A 6,732-nucleotide genomic window follows, 5' to 3' on the forward strand; every position below is an offset into this window, starting at 1 on the left:
AATCTCTAAACACAAATCTCAAAAAAAGTCTCGTTTTTTTCTCCTATGTTTTCTTCTAGTTATTTTGTAGTTTTTAGATTTTACATTTAGCTCTATGAACCGTTTTAACTTCTATATATAGTGTGAAGTATGGATCACAGTTTAGTTTTTACTTACGGACATCCAATTTTTCCAGATTCATTTGTCAAAAAGACAACTCTTTCTTCACTGAATTGCTTTTGAATCCTAGCTGAAAATCAATTGTTCATAATTATATGTGGTCTTTGTTACTGTAGCTTCATAAATCTCGAAGTCAGATAGTGTTACTTTTTCAAATTTGTTCTTTTTAAAAGTTGTTTTGGCTGTTCTAGGTCCTTCACATTTTAATGTAAATTTTAGATCACTTTTTCAATTTCTACAAAAATAGCTGGATGGGATTTTGGTAGGGATTACATTGAATCTATAGATCAGTTTGGGGAGAAGTGATACTTTAAAAATATTGACTCTTCTCACTTATGAACATGGTGCTACTTTGTTTTTTCAGCAAAGTTTTAGAGCTTTAAGTGCATAGGTCTTTCATATTTTTGTCACATTTATTCCTACTATTGCATATTTTTTATGCTATTGGGATTGTTTATTGCTAGTATATAGAAATACAGCTGATTTTTGCATATTTTACATGCTGACATCTTACATTCTGCAATGTTGGCAAATGCACTTATTTGTTCTAGTAGCATTTTTGTAGATTCCATTGGATTTTTTTAGATATATCATCTGTGAACAAAGATAGTTTTACTCCTGTCTTTACAATCTGGATGCCTTTAATTTGTTTTTCCCCGAGTTTTATTTCTCTTTTTCCCCAAGTTTTATTGAGATATAGCTGACAAAATTATATATATTTAAATTGTGCAATACGATGACTTGATCTACACATACGTTGTGAAATCATTACTACAATCAAGTTAATTACCTCATGAGTTACTCTGTGTGTGTGGGCGGGGGGGTGTCAGATGCTTAGGATCTACTCTCTTAGCAAATTTCAAGTGTGCAGTAGAGTATTAGTAACTATCATCACCATGCCGTGCCTTAGATTCCCAGAAATTATTCATCTTACAGCTGCAATTTTCTACCCTTTGACTAACATCTTCCCATGTCCCCTACTCCCTGGCAACCACTATTCTACTGTTTCTTTGAGTTCAGTTTTTTTAAAGAGTCCACATATAAGTGATATACAGTGTTTGTCCTTTCTATTTCTGAATAATATTCCATTGTAATACATATCCCTTTTTAAAAAAATTATTCATCTGTTTCATGTTCCACTTATAATGTTCCACTTATTGTGAAAAAATGTATATTCAGCTGCCTTCATATCTGTTAATATTTGCTTAATATATTTAGGTGTACTAATTTGGGTGCATATATATTTACAACACTTCGGTTGTTTCCATATCTTGGGCTATTGTGAATAATAATGCAATGAACATGGAAATGCAGATATCTCTTCAGGATACTGATTTCGTTCCCTTTGGATATATACCCAGAAGTGGAATTGCTAAATCATATGGTAGAGCTGTTTTTAAAGTCCATCGAGATGGTCATATGATTTTTATCCTTTATTCTGTTATTCTGGTATATCACATTTATTGACTTGCATATGTTGAACCATCCTTGCATCCAGGGAGAAATCCCACTTGATCGCGGTGTATGATCCTTTTAATGTGCTGTTAATTTGGTTTTCTGGTATTTTGTTGAGGTTATTTTTGTCTGTGTTCATCAGGAGTATTGGCCTGTATCTGTACTATCTTTTCTCATAGTGCCCTTATTTGGCTTTGGTATCAGGGTAATGCTAGACTCATAAAATGAGATTGGAAATGTTCCCTTCTTAGTTTTTTGGAAGAGTTAAAGAAGGATTAGTGTTAATTCCTCTTTAAATGTTTGGTAGAATTCACCAATAAAATCATCTGACCTTGGACCTTGTTTGCTGGGAGGTTTTTCATTACTAAATCTCCCTTAGTGAGAATCCATCTGTTCAGATTTTCTATTGCTTCCTGATTCAGTATTAAATGATTTAATGTTTCTGGAATTTATCCATTTTTTCAAGATTGTTTAATTTGTTGGCATATAATTGTTCATAGTAGTCTCATGATCCTTTGTATCTGGTATCAATTATAATGTCTTCTTTTTCATTTCTGATCTTATTTATTCGTGTCTTCTCTTTTTTTTTAGACTAAGGGTTTGTCAGTTTTATCTTTTCAAAAAAAAAAAAAAAACAAAAGCAAAAAAACCCCACCCTTAGTTCCGTTGATCTTTTCTAGAGTCTTTTTAGCCTCTATTACATTTATTTCTGCTCTAATCTTTTTTCCATCCTTCTGCTACCTTTGGACTAGTATGTTCTTTTTCTAGTTTCTTGAGGTGTAAATCAGGTTGTTTATTTTAGGTTTTTCTTTTTTCTTAATTTAGGTATTTATCACTGCAGACTTCCCTTTTATAACTGCATTTACTGCATTCCATAAGTTTGATATGTTGTTTCCATTTTCGTTTGCCTAATGATATTTTTTTTATTTCCCTTCTTATTTCTTTGACCCATTGGTTGTTCAGAAGTGTGTTAATATCTACATACTTTTGAAATTTCCAGCTTTCCTCCTGATGTCAATTTCTAGTTTCATATCATTGGGGTCAGAAAAGATACTTGATATGATTTCAGACTTCAAAAATTTGTTGACTTGTTTTGTGACCTAACATATGACTTATTTTAGAGAATGTTTCATGTTCCACTTATAATGTTCCACTTATTGTGAAAAAATGTATATTCAGCTGCCTTCATATCTGTTAATATTTGCTTAATATATTTAGGTGTACTAATTTTGGGTGCATATATATTTACTACTATTATATCCTCTTGATCGATGACCTTGTTTGTCTCTTATTTCAGTATTTGACTTAAAGTCTATTTTGTCTGATATATGCATAGCTACCCCTGCTCTCTTTTGGTTTACATTTGAATGGAATATCTTCTTCTATCCCTTCATTTTCAGCCTATGTGTATTCTTAAAGCTGAAGTGAGTCTTTTGAAGGCAGCATATAGTTGGGTCTTGTATTTTTTTTACTTTTTTTATTTGTATCCATTCAGCCATTTTATGACTTTTGATTGGAAAATTTAATCCATTTACTTTTAACGTAATTATCGATAGGTAAGGACTTACTACTTCCAGTTCGTTAATTGTTTCCTGGATGTTTTGTAGTTCCCTTATTCCTTTGCAACTTGATGATTTTCTATAGTGGTATGCCTTGATTCCTTTTAGTTTATCTTTTATGTAGCTACTGTAGGTTTTTGCTTTGTGGTTACCATGAAGCATCTTACAGTTATAACAGTCTATGTTAAGCTAATAACAACTTAACTTGATTACATACAAAAACTCCACCCTTTTATGCCTGCCATTTTGTTTTCAATGTCACGATTTGTATCTTTTTATATTGTGTCCATTAACCAATTATTGTAGCTCTATTTTTAATACTTTTGTCTTTTAACCTTTATATAAGAGTTAAGTGACTTGCACACCATCATTACAATATTAGAATTTTTTGAATTTGATTATATACTTACCTTTACCAGTGAGTTTTATACTTTTTCATGTTACTAATTACTGTCCCCTTAGTTCAGTTTGAAGAACTCCCTTTAGCATTTCTTATAAGGCAAATATAGTTATAATAGCTTTTATTTTCCTGGGAAAGTTCCTCTCCTTCATTCTGAAGAATAACTTTGCTAGATTAAGTATTCCTGGTTGGCAGTTCTTCTTCTTTTAGCACTTTGAATATATTATACCACTTTCTCTTGGTCTGCAAATTTTCCGCTGAGAAATTTGCTCATAGCCTATGGGGATTCCACTGTATGTGGTGATTTTTTTTTGTTATTGTTGCTATTTTCAAAGTTCTCTCTCTTTGAGTTTTGACAGTTATATTGTAATGTTTTTTGGTGAAATTCTCTTTGCGTTGAATCTGTGTGGGGCTCTAGGAGCATCGTGTACATGGATGTTCATCTTTCTGGATTTGGGAAGTTTACAGCCATTATTTCTTTAAATAAGCTTTCTACCCCTTTCTCTTCTTTTTCTGGACTCCTAAAATTGAAGATATTGTTTCACTTGACGGTGTCCCATAACTTACATAGGCTTCCTTCACTCTTTTTCATTCTTTTTTCTCCACTGACTAAATAATTTCCAATGACCTATCTTCAACTCCACAAATTCCTTTTTAAGTATGATCAAACTTGTTACTACACTTGGTCTTAGTCAAAAGGCCGAGAAGCAATGATCAAACCTGTTATTGATGCTCTCTATTGCATTTTATTTTTCATTTTAATTATTACAATCTTAAACTCCAGAATATCTGTTTGGTTATTTTTTAATATAATTTTTGTCTCTCTGTTGAACTTCTCATTTTGTTCATGTATTGTTTCTCTGATTTTATTGAGTTGTTTATCTGTGTTCTCTTGTAGCTCATTGGGCTTCCTTAAAACAATTATTTTGAGTTCTCTGTCATTTCATAGTTATTTCTTTGAGGTCAGTTACTGGAAAATTATTGTTTCCTTGATCGTATCATGTTTCCTTGATTTTTTTTTTTTTCATGTTTCTTGTCACCTTATGTTGATTTCTGTGCATTTGATGGAGCAGTCACCTCTTCCAGACTTTACAGACTGGTCAGTTGGGAGAAAAGCCTTTATTGTGGCTGAGTGCAAGGGTACTGGCTGGGTGGGGTGTGATGGTTCCAGGGAGTCTCAGTGGTGTAGTCTCCATGCAACTGTCAACTGAGGTCAGTGTTGTCAAAGATTTGCTAGGGTCCTCAGTGGCCAAGGTTGTCTAAAGTATTGGCAAGGTCGTTTGGGGTCTTTGGTAGGGAAAGCTGCTGAGGATCTCCTGATCTCTCTTTCTGCCATTGTCTGTGTCCTGGCCGAGGGGATCCCTCTTGGCTTCAGGTCTGGCTCACAGGCGCCCTCGTGGTGGAGGTGGCACTGGTTTCTGATGCACAAGTGCACATGGAGTTGAGCTCTAGAGCATGGGTGCTTGCAGAGCAGCAGTGGCTTTGGGATCTGGGGCACTGGCTTGCTCACAGCAGTGGTTGCTCTGGTGTCTGAGATGCAGTGTCATGCCAAGCAGCCATGGAGCTGGAGACTGGAACAAAGGCATGTTTGTAGAGACAGCAGCTCTAGAGACTAGGGCACTGCTTAGCCCTCAGTGTTATTGCCTGAGACATGGGTATGTGCAGAACATACCCTACATAGTCAGGGCCTGAAGTTTGGGAGCATGTGGAGCAGCTGCGACTCTGGGGTCTGGGGCATGTGTGGGCTCCTGGGGGAGCGGTGGCAGTCCTGGTCCCAGGGTGATGCAACAACAGCTCCTCCTGGCAGGGAGCATTGCTGGTGCAGCATATCCTCTCTGATGGGTCTGGGGCATTTTTTACCTCAGTGGTGAAAGCTTCTGGTGTCGTCCCTGGAGCAGGCCTCTGGGGGCCATACCAATGAACACTACATTGTAGTCTATGGCTGTCATTGTGGGGTCTTTAGGGGCAAAGGCTTCCAGGGTTCTTCACAGAGCAGGCCATGGGGAATGTGGTGGCATTCACCTCATGGCTGGTACTGGTAGCCCCTGCCCTTCATTTTTGTTCCTAGTTGTCTCTAGATGCCTCAGCTATGCCGATCTACACAGAGATCCTTTTTGTGCGGTTATTCTCCATTTTTTTGTTTGTTTGTTTCACTATGTTGCTGTAGGTTCTTAATTGGACTCTTGAGTCCTTCCAGGGATATTTTCATTCACGGATAGCTGTCTGCTTGTGTTTTGTTGGGGGACAAAGATATCTCCTGCTATCTTGTTCTTTTCTGCCTTATTTCACTGGCTATGAACCTCCTGTATGTTATCGAATAGAGCAGATATTATTTTGGTCTTGATCGCTACCAAAAACACTCACTCTTTTATCAGTAAGCATGTTATCTGCAAGTTTTTTGTAGATGTCCTTTATCAGGTTGAAGAAGTTCCTTTCTACTCTGTTTGCTGGGAGTATTTATTTGGAATGGATGTTAGATTTTGACAAATGCTTTTTCTCACTTGACTGCTATTATCACTTCTACTCAAAATTGGTTATTGTCACATCATATAGAATGCTTTGGACCCTATGGATTTTAAAGCCACCTTACGTTCCAACTGAGTTTGCCTACACACAAACACACTCCACTTTTGCTAGTCAACATTTTGGAGCGTATGCTTATAAATGGATTGATTTCTTCATTCTCCTCATAGGCTTACCTCTAAAGTTTCAGAGTGACTAGCAGCTAATCTAATGTAGTTTATAACATAAATTGTTTCTCTGGTTCAAACAGGTTTGATACTTTTAATATCAAATTAAGTATACAAATACTGAGCCTGAGAAAAAGCCTTTTTTGACATAAAATAATTAACATGTATCATTAGAGCTTTTATTCATAATGCTGTGGTTGGAAACTTCTGTTTACTCGGCATCACAGCAGCTGAGGCTATCATAGGAAAGGTAGAACAATAACTTTAAAGGATGAGAAGGAAAATGGAGAAATGCTGTTTTGTTTATTCTTTGCTGTTGATTACATAAACGAATTGGGGACCCACTGTCATATACACTGTTCACTAATAACCAAGAAGGGTATGGTCTCTTTCCAATGTATCATAATAAAGACAAAATTAATACCATATATTAACTACATAGAATTTTATACTAAACAAAGTACTTCCA

Source organism: Pteropus medius, unplaced genomic scaffold (assembly GCF_902729225.1).
Source record: "Pteropus medius unplaced genomic scaffold, Ma_sr-lr_union100, whole genome shotgun sequence".
Lineage (NCBI taxonomy): Eukaryota > Metazoa > Chordata > Mammalia > Chiroptera > Pteropodidae > Pteropus > Pteropus medius.